Below are 11,712 nucleotides of genomic sequence, written 5' to 3' on the forward strand. Positions count from 1 at the left end.
GATCAGTTGTGATGGAGCGGTGATGATAATTTGCTATGAAGAGATCAGTTGTGATGGAGCGGTGATGATCATTTGCTATGAAGAGATCAGTTGTGATGGAGCGGTGATGATAATTTGCTATGAAGAGATCAGTTGTGATGGAGCGGTGATGATAATTTGCTATGAAGAGATCAGTTGTGATGGAGCGGTGATGATAATTTGCTATGAAGAGATCAGTTGTGATGGAGCGGTGATGATCATTTGCTATGAAGAGATCAGTTGTGATGGAGCGGTGATGATAATTTGCTATGAAGAGATCAGTTGTGATGGAGCGGTGATGATCATTTGCTATCAAGAGATCAGTTGTGATGGAGCGGTGATGATAATTTGCTATGAAGAGATCAGTTGTGATGGAGCGGTGATGATCATTTGCTATCAAGAGATCAGTTGTGATGGAGCGGTGATGATCATTTGCTATCAAGAGATCAGTTGTGATGGAGCGGTGATGATCATTTGCTATCAAGAGATCAGTTGTGATGGAGCGGTGATGATAATTTGCTATGAAGAGATCAGTTGTGATGGAGCGGTGATGATAATTTGCTATGAAGAGATCAGTTGTGATGGAGCGGTGATGATAATTTGCTATGAAGAGATCAGTTGTGATGGAGCGGTGATGATAATTTGCTATGAAGAGATCAGTTGTGATGGAGCGGTGATGATCATTTGCTATGAAGAGATCAGTTGTGATGGAGCGGTGATGATAATTTGCTATGAAGAGATCAGTTGTGATGGAGCGGTGATGATAATTTGCTATGAAGAGATCAGTTGTGATGGAGCGGTGATGATAATTTGCTATGAAGAGATCAGTTGTGATGGAGCGGTGATGATCATTTGCTATGAAGAGATCAGTTGTGATGGAGCGGTGATGATAATTTGCTATGAAGAGATCAGTTGTGATGGAGCGGTGATGATAATTTGCTATGAAGAGATCAGTTGTGATGGAGCGGTGATGATAATTTGCTATGAAGAGATCAGTTGTGATGGAGCGGTGATGATCATTTGCTATCAAGAGATCAGTTGTGATGGAGCGGTGATGATCATTTGCTATGAAGAGATCAGTTGTGATGGAGCGGTGATGATCATTTGCTATGAAGAGATCAGTTGTGATGGAGCGGTGATGATCATTTGCTATGAAGAGATCAGTTGTGATGGAGCGGTGATGATCATTTGCTATGAAGAGATCAGTTGTGATGGAGCGGTGATGATCATTTGCTATGAAGAGATCAGTTGTGATGGAGCGGTGATGATAATTTGCTATGATCAGGACAATGAACGCACGTACTGAGAAATAATCATTATGCAAACAATCTGAACACATTTGACACTTTTCGAATGCTTTCGGAAGTAGTCGAGCCATGTTGCTTTAAATACCTCTACAACAGAATACTTAAAAGGCCTTTTATCACCAACACAACATACACAGCTCTGCCTTTCCAATCTCAAAAGGCCTTTTATCACCAACACAACATACACAGCTCTGCCTTTCCAATCTCAAAAGGCATGTTATCACCAACACAACATACACAGCTCTGCCTTTCCAATCTCAAAAGGCCTTTTATCACCAACACAACATACACAGCTATGCCTTTCCAATCTCAAAAGGCCTGTTACCACCAACACAACATACACAGCTATGCCTTTCCAATTTCAAAAGACATTTTATCACCAACACAACATACACAGCTCTGCCTTTCCAGTCTCAAAAGGCATTTTATCACCAACACAACATACACAGCTATGCCTTTCTAATTTCAAAAGGCATTTTATCACCAACACAACATACACAGCTATGCCTTTCCAATTTCAAAAGGCCTTTTATCACCAACACAATATACACAGCTATGCCTTTCCAATCTCAAAAGGCATTTTATCACCAACACAACATACACAGCTATGCCTTTCCAATCTCAAAAGGCATTTTATCACCAACACAACACACACAGCTCTGCCTTTCCAATCTCAAAAGGCATTTTATCACCAACACAACATACACAGCTCTGCCTTTCCAATCTCAAAAGGCATTGTATCACCAACACAACATACACAGCTATGCCTTTCCAATCTCAAAAGCGAAGACGGGACTTTCTGCAAGCAGATTGATTGGAGAACCGGCTGAGTCCTAGTCACAACCAGAAAGACAGACATACGAACAAAGAAAGAGAAAAGCAGACAAGCAGACGGACTGACAGAATCAAGATCTGTATGATGATAATCATAGGCTGTCCTTAATGGTGCCGGAAGTGGACATCGCTCAGACTTCTCAAAGTCTTTTACCGACATGCAGTGTCAAAGCTTCGTGCAGAGAGCTTTGTGACGCTAGACTTCTCAAAGTCTTTTACCGACATGCAGTGTCAAAGCTTCGTGCAGAGAGCTTTGTGACGCTAGACTTCGCGAAGTCGACTTCGCCCGATTAATATTAGGCCAAAAAAGCCAGATTGAGAGACAGAATGGTAAGGCGAAGAGAGCGAGATTGAGAGACAGAATGGTAAGGTGAAGAGAGCGAGATTGAGAGACAGAATGATAAGGTGAAGAGAGCGAGATTGAGAGACAGAATGGTAAGGCGAAGAGAGCGAGATTGAGAGACAGAATGGTAAGGTGAAGAGAGCGAGATTGAGAGACAGAATGGTAAGGTGAAGAGAGCGAGATTGAGAGACAGAATGGTAAGGTGAAGAGAGCGAGATTGAGAGACAGAATGGTAAGGCGAAGAGAGCGAGATTGAGAGACAGAATGGTAAGGTGAAGAGAGCGAGATTGAGAGACAGAATGGTAAGGTGAAGAGAGCGAGATTGAGAGACAGAATGGTAAGGTGAAGAGAGCGAGATTGAGAGACAGAATGGTAAGGCGAAGAGAGCGAGATTGAGAGACAGAATGGTAAGGTGAAGAGAGCCAGATTGAGAGACAGAATGGTAAGGTGAAGAGAGCGAGATTGAGAGACAGAATGGTAAGGCGAAGAGAGCGAGATTGAGAGACAGAATGGTAAGGCGAAGAGAGCGAGATTGAGAGACAGAATGGTAAGGCGAAGAGAGCGAGATTGAGAGACAGAATGGTAAGGTGAAGAGAGCGAGATTGAGAGACAGAATGGTAAGGTGAAGAGAGCGAGATTGAGAGACAGAATGGTGAGGTGAAGAGAGCCAGATTGAGAGACAGAATGGTAAGGTGAAGAGAGCGAGATTGAGAGACAGAATGGTAAGGCGAAGAGAGCGAGATTGAGAGACAGAATGGTAAGGTGAAGAGAGCGAGATTGAGAGACAGAATGGTAAGGCGAAGAGAGCGAGATTGAGAGACAGAATGGTAAGGTGAAGAGAGCCAGATTGAGAGACAGAATGGTAAGGTGAAGAGAGCGAGATTGAGAGACAGAATGGTAAGGCGAAGAGAGCGAGATTGAGAGACAGAATGGTAAGGCGAAGAGAGCGAGATTGAGAGACAGAATGGTAAGGCGAAGAGAGCGAGATTGAGAGACAGAATGGTAAGGCGAAGAGAGCGAGATTGAGAGACAGAATGGTAAGGTGAAGAGAGCGAGATTCATGACGTCTGAGAGCGTGGCGACAAGACGCACTTTAGGGACGCACAAGACGCATGGACAGGGGACGCACAAGAAGACAAGTCCCATATATAAACACACCTCGGACTGCAAAAACTCAGCCCTCCAGGAACAGAAAAATAAAGATGATATTTATGTGACCCTGTACGCGGTAGCCATTACTAACAGCTCCAGAACGGCCTGGTCTCCCTGGTGGAAAAACATCGTTGAGATGGGTGGACCTTTTTTTTTCTGACGTCCGTGTTTCGCTTTTAATTCTCTCCTCACCATTCCCCGCACAGGGGACGTTACTTTTTCTCTGATTTAGAGTTATCGTCCGTGGGGAATCCAACTTGATTTTCTTTCCGACTGCGCTTTCCAAAAAGCTTGATTGCGCTCTCGTCCGGACCGCACCACCTTCCGCGTCTTCCATGCGAAAGAGGTCTGCGCCAAGGGAAATAAGTCTGTTTACGTCGTTGACACCCGCGAAAATAAATGGATGCGCTAACAGTGTTGACGATGATTGGGGGTATCAGTGCGTTAGCCGTGTGCAGGCTTCCACCTCCCACCCACCCACCCACCCCCTCCACCTCTTCCCACAGGTCTCCAGGGAGAGGGGGTTGCTCGGCTGCTGAGATTTCATTGCGAGGGAGCGTGTGTTATAACAACCATTTCAGCAGACCTCAAGGAGATTTTTATGAGTTTTGCAAACACCCACTCAAGGCTGAGTAGTGTATGGAATTTCGTGTACACTCGGGAGATTTTCTTGTTTTATTCTTTTATTCTTTTTGGAGACTTTCTTGTGTGCTGTTTTTGACTTCAGATATGGAGATCCAGGTACACTCCGGAGAGTTTTGTTTAGATGGTTGTTAATGTGTTGTTTCTCCGTGGGTTTTTTTTTTGGGGGGGGAGGGGGGTGGGGAATGATTTATTTTTATTGTTGCTGCTGTTCGCTCTGTGGCTACGCTTGACTTGGTTTTATTTTGGTTTGAATTCCTAGATGGGGTGTTTGCTTGCTTTCCTTGTTTGCTTTCGTCCACGTTATTAGTTGTTTTCAGGATATCTCCTGCTTTTCGCCTTGGCTGACTGAGTTTTATTTCCGTTCGAAATCTTCGATGATATATGTTTGCTGTTCTTTGTCTGTATCTGTCTGTCGGTCAGTCTCTGTCTGTCTCTGTCTGTCTCTGTCTGTCTCTGTCTGTCTGTCTCTGTCTCTGTCTGTCTCTGTCTGTCTGTCTCTGTCTGTCTCTGTCTGTCTGTCTGTCTCTGTCTGTCTCTGTCTGTCTCTGTCTGTCTGTCGCTGTCTGTCTGTCTCTGTCTGTCTGTCTCTGTCTGTCTGTCTGTCTCTGTCTGTCTGTCCTGTCTGTCTGTCTGTGTCTGTCTGTCTGTGTCTGTCTGTCTGTGTCTGTCTGTCTCTGTCTGTCTGTCTGTGTCTGTCTCTGTCTGTCTGTCTGTGTCTGTCTGTCTGTGTCTGTCTGTCTGTGTCTGTCTGTCTATGTCTGTCTGTATGTCTGTCTGTGTCTGTCTGTCTGTCTGTCTGTCTGTCTGTGTCTATCTCTGTCTATCTGTCTGTGTCTGTCTGTCTCTGTCTGTCTCTGTCTGTCTCTGTCTGTCTGTCTGTCTGTCTCTGTCTGTCTCTCTTGATGCTTGTGTAGATGTCTGTAAAGACGTCTGTCCGTCGAGATGTATCTCTTTCGCTCTCTCTGTCTCTGTCTCTGTCTCTCTGTCTCTGTCTCTCTCTCTGTCTCTCTCTCTGTCTCTCTCTCTCTCTCTCTCTCTCTCTCTCTCTCTCTCTCTCTCTCTCTCTCTCTCTCTCTCTCTCTCTCTCTCTCTCTCTCTCTCCCCCCCCCCCCCCCGTCTTTCTCTCTGTCTGTCTGTCTGTCGGTCTGTCTCAGTGTCGGTCTGTCTGTCTGTCTCTGTCTCTCTGTCTCTCTCTCTCTTACCCCCCCACCCCTCTCTCTCTCTCTCTCTCTCTCTCTCTCTCTCTCTCTCTCTCTCTCTCTCTCTCTCTCTCTCTCTCTCTCTCTCTTTGGAAGCTTTCTTGTATTTTTTAGCGAATCATGTCTGGCTGTTTTTAACGGCCGTATTGAGATGGGGTGTAAAGTTGCATAGTGTGTTTTCGTTCATTGCCATTAATGTTGCTCTCCGCTTTGCTTGAGTAGCCCGGATGATCTGTGTTTTCATTTCTTCTACGCTCCACGCAACTCTGCAGGTGTTGTTGTTTGTAGGGTGTTGTTTATGAGGATTAGTTTCCAATTTCAGTGCATGGTGCAATCAAAATATGTTTTCTTTTTCATTCTGTTTCTGTTTTCGTATTTTCTCTTCTGTGCGTTTTTTCCCTTTTCCGCCGGTGGTCGAAAAGAAAAGAAATAACTGTGCTGTTTGCAAAGGGCGTTTGTTGCGTGATTCTGTTCAAGTCTTTTTCACTTTCAATTTCTTTTCATTACGTTGTCTTAGGCTTAAAGATTCAGCTTTGTTTAAGGAAAAATTTGAAATAAGTTTACCATGCAAATAGTCCGCGTACCAAAAGCGCATCGTCCACCCGTCCCCTCTCCCCCCCTCCCCTCTCCCCCCCCCCTCCCCCTCCCCTTGTTCAATAAGTCCAGAACAATCGCTCTCCCATTCTGACTCCAAACTAACCCCCCCCCCCTCCCTCCCCTAGCTGTTCAATGAGTCCAGAACAATCGCTCTCCCATTCTGACTCCAAACTACCCCCCCCCCCCCCCCTCCCGACCCCAGCCCCAGCACCTGTTTGATTGGTGAAACATATCGTGTGCCCCCCCCCTCCCCCCCTCCCCCCCCCCCCTCTCTGCTGTGTACGCACCATGTGACGTAAGGCGAGATGGACTGACGTCACGGAGCAACAGACACACCTCATTTAGGCCAGAGATTAAGACCATTGATCTCAACCCGTCGATCACTGAGACTGGCTTCCAGGCGTTCCTCCCTCTTGCACCACTGGCCTTTACCTACCCCGACCCTCACCCCACCCCCACCCGACCCCGACCCTCACCCCACCCCCACCCGACCCCCACCCTCACCCGACCCCCACCCTCACCCCACCCCACCCCCACCCGACACAGTTATTTCCGAACATCGTCTATTTCACCACACCTTCCCACAGACCACAACTCCACACACCACACCTTCCCACAGACCACAACACCACTCACCACACCTTCCCACAGACCACAACTCTACACACCACACCTTCCCACAGACCACAACTCTACACACCACACCTTCCCACAGACCACAACTCTACACACCACACCTTCCCACAGACCACAACTCTACAGACCACACCTTCCCACAGACCACAACTCCACACACCACACCTTCCCACAGACCACAACTCTACACACCACACCTTCCCACAGACCACAACTCTACAGACCACACCTTCCCACAGACCACAACTCTACACACCACACCTTCCCACAGACCACAACTCTACAGACCACACCTTCCCACAGACCACAACTCCACACACCACACCTTCCCACAGACCACAACTCTACAGACGACACCTTCCCACAGACCACAACTCCACACACCACACCTTCCCACAGACCACAACTCTACACACCACACCTTCCCACAGACCACAACTCTACACACCACACCTTCCCACAGACCACAACTCTACACACCACACCTTCCCACAGACCACAACTCCACACACCACACCTTCCCACAGACCACACCTTCCCACAGACCACAACTCTACACACCACACCTTCCCACAGACCACAACTCTACACACCACACCTTCCCACAGACCACAACTCCACACACCACACCTTCCCACAGACCACAACTCCACACACCACACCTTCCCACAGACCACAACACCACACACCACACCTTCCCACAGACCACAACTCTACACACCACACCTTCCCACAGACCACAACACCACACACCACACCTTCCCACAGACCACAACTCCACACACCACACCTTCCCACAGACCACAACTCTACACACCACACCTTCCCACAGACCACAACTCTACACACCACACCTTCCCACAGACCACAACTCCACTCACCACACCTTCCCACAGACCACAACACCACTCACCACACCTTCCCACAGACCACAACTCCACTCACCACACCTTCCCACAGACCACAACTCTACACACCACACCTTCCCACAGACCACAACACCACTCACCACACCTTCCCACAGACCACAACTCCACTCACCACACCTTCCCACAGACCACAACACCACTCACCACACCTTCCCACAGACCACAACTCCACTCACCACACCTTCCCACAGACCACAACTCTACACACCACACCTTCCCACAGACCACAACTCTACACACCACACCTTCCCACAGACCACAACTCTACACACCACACCTTCCCACAGACCACAACTCCACACACCACACCTTCCCACAGACCACAACTCCACACACCACACCTTCCCACAGACCACAACTCTACAGACGACACCTTCCCACAGACCACAACTCCACACACCACACCTTCCCACAGACCACAACTCTACACACCACACCTTCCCACAGACCACAACTCTACAGACGACACCTTCCCACAGACCACAACTCCACACACCACACCTTCCCACAGACCACAACTCCACACACCACACCTTCCCACAGACCACAACTCTACAGACCACACCTTCCCACAGACCACAACTCTACAGACCACACCTTCCCACAGACCACAACTCTACACACCACACCTTCCCACAGACCACAACTCCACACACCACACCTTCCCACAGACCACAACTCCACACACCACACCTTCCCACAGACCACAACTCTACACACCACACCTTCCCACAGACCACAACTCTACACACCACACCTTCCCACAGACCACAACACCACACACCACACCTTCCCACAGACCACAACTCTACACACCACACCTTCCCACAGACCACAACTCTACAGACGACACCTTCCCACAGACCACAACACCACTCACCACACCTTCCCACAGACCACAACTCCACAGACCACACCTTCCCACAGACCACAACTCTACACACCACACCTTCCCACAGACCACAACTCCACACACCACACCTTCCCACAGACCACAACTCTACACACCACACCTTCCCACAGACCACAACACCACTCACCACACCTTCCCACAGACCACAACACCACTCACCACACCTTCCCACAGACCACAACTCCACACACCACACCTTCCCACAGACCACAACTCCACACACCACACCTTCCCACAGACCACAACTCTACAGACGACACCTTCCCACAGACCACAACTCTACACACCACACCTTCCCACAGACCACAACTCTACACACCACACCTTCCCACAGACCACAACTCTACACACCACACCTTCCCACAGACCACAACTCTACACACCACACCTTCCCACAGACCACAACTCTACAGACCACACCTTCCCACAGACCACAACTCCACAGACCACACCTTCCCACAGACCACAACTCCACACACCACACCTTCCCACAGACCACAACTCCACACACCACACCTTCCCACAGACCACAACTCCACACACCACACCTTCCCACAGACCACAACTCCACACACCACACCTTCCCACAGACCACAACTCCACAGACCACACCTTCCCACAGACCACAACTCCACACACCACACCTTCCCACAGACCACAACTCCACACACCACACCTTCCCACAGACCACAACTCCACACACCACACCTTCCCACAGACCACAACTCCACACACCACACCTTCCCACAGACCACAACTCTACACACCACACCTTCCCACAGACCACAACTCTACACACCACACCTTCCCACAGACCACAACTCTACACACCACACCTTCCCACAGACCACAACTCTACACACCACACCTTCCCACAGACCACAACTCTACACACCACACCTTCCCACAGACCACAACTCTACAGACCACACCTTCCCACAGACCACAACTCCACAGACCACACCTTCCCACAGACCACAACTCTACACACCACACCTTCCCACAGACCACAACTCTACAGACCACACCTTCCCACAGACCACAACTCCACAGACCACACCTTCCCACAGACCACAACTCTACACACCACACCTTCCCACAGACCACAACTCTACACACCACACCTTCCCACAGACCACAACTCTACACACCACACCTTCCCACAGACCACAACTCCACACACCACACCTTCCCACAGACCACAACACCACTCACCACACCTTCCCACAGACCACAACACCACTCACCACACCTTCCCACAGACCACAACTCCACACACCACACCTTCCCACAGACCACAACTCCACACACCACACCTTCCCACAGACCACAACTCTACACACCACACCTTCCCACAGACCACAACTCCACACACCACACCTTCCCACAGACCACAACTCCACACACCACACCTTCCCACAGACCACAACTCCACACACCACACCTTCCCACAGACCACAACTCCACACACCACACCTTCCCACAGACCACAACTCCACACACCACACCTTCCCACAGACCACAATTCCACACACCACACCTTCCCACAGACCACAACTCCACACACCACACCTTCCCACAGACCACAACTCCACACACCACACCTTCCCACAGACCACAACTCCACACACCACACCTTCCCACAGACCACAACTCTACACACCACACCTTCCCACAGACCACAACTCCACACACCACACCTTCCCACAGACCACAACACCACTCACCACACCTTCCCACAGACCACAACACCACACACCACACCTTCCCACAGACCACAACTCTACACACCACACCTTCCCACAGACCACAACTCCACAGACCACACCTTCCCACAGACCACAACTCTACACACCACACCTTCCCACAGACCACAACTCCACAGACCACACCTTCCCACAGACCACAACTCCACACACCACACCTTCCCACAGACCACAACTCTACACACCACACCTTCCCACAGACCACAACTCCACAGACCACACCTTCCCACAGACCACAACTCCACACACCACACCTTCCCACAGACCACAACTCCACACACCACACCTTCCCACAGACCACAACTCTACACACCACACCTTCCCACAGACCACAACTCCACACACCACACCTTCCCACAGACCACAACACCACTCACCACACCTTCCCACAGACCACAACTCTACACACCACACCTTCCCACAGACCACAACTCCACACACCACACCTTCCCACAGACCACAACTCTACACACCACACCTTCCCACAGACCACAACTCTACACACCACACCTTCCCACAGACCACAACTCCACAGACCACACCTTCCCACAGACCACAACTCTACACACCACACCTTCCCACAGACCACAACTCTACACACCACACCTTCCCACAGACCACAACTCTACACACCACACCTTCCCACAGACCACAACTCTACACACCACACCTTCCCACAGACCACAACACCACACACCACACCTTCCCACAGACAACAACTCCACACACCACACCTTCCCACAGACCACAACTCTACACACCACACCTTCCCACAGACCACAACACCACTCACCACACCTTCCCACAGACCACAACTCCACACACCACACCTTCCCACAGACCACAACTCCACACACCACACCTTCCCACAGACCACAACTCTACACACCACACCTTCCCACAGACCACAACACCACTCACCACACCTTCCCACAGACCACAACTCCACACACCACACCTTCCCACAGACCACAACTCCACACACCACACCTTCCCACAGACCACAACACCACTCACCACACCTTCCCACAGACCACAACTCCACACACCACACCTTCCCACAGACCACAACTCCACACACCACACCTTCCCACAGACCACAACTCTACACACCACACCTTCCCACAGACCACAACTCCACACACCACACCTTCCCACAGACCACAACTCCACACACCACACCTTCCCACAGACCACAACTCCACACACCACACCTTCCCACAGACCACAACTCCACACACCACACCTTCCCACAGACCACAACTCCACACACCACACCTTCCCACAGACCACAACTCCACACACCACACCTTCCCACAGACCACAACACCACTCACCACACCTTCCCACAGACCACAACTCTACACACCACA

The sequence above is a fragment of the Littorina saxatilis genome, linkage group LG9 (assembly GCF_037325665.1).
Source record: "Littorina saxatilis isolate snail1 linkage group LG9, US_GU_Lsax_2.0, whole genome shotgun sequence".
Lineage (NCBI taxonomy): Eukaryota > Metazoa > Mollusca > Gastropoda > Littorinimorpha > Littorinidae > Littorina > Littorina saxatilis.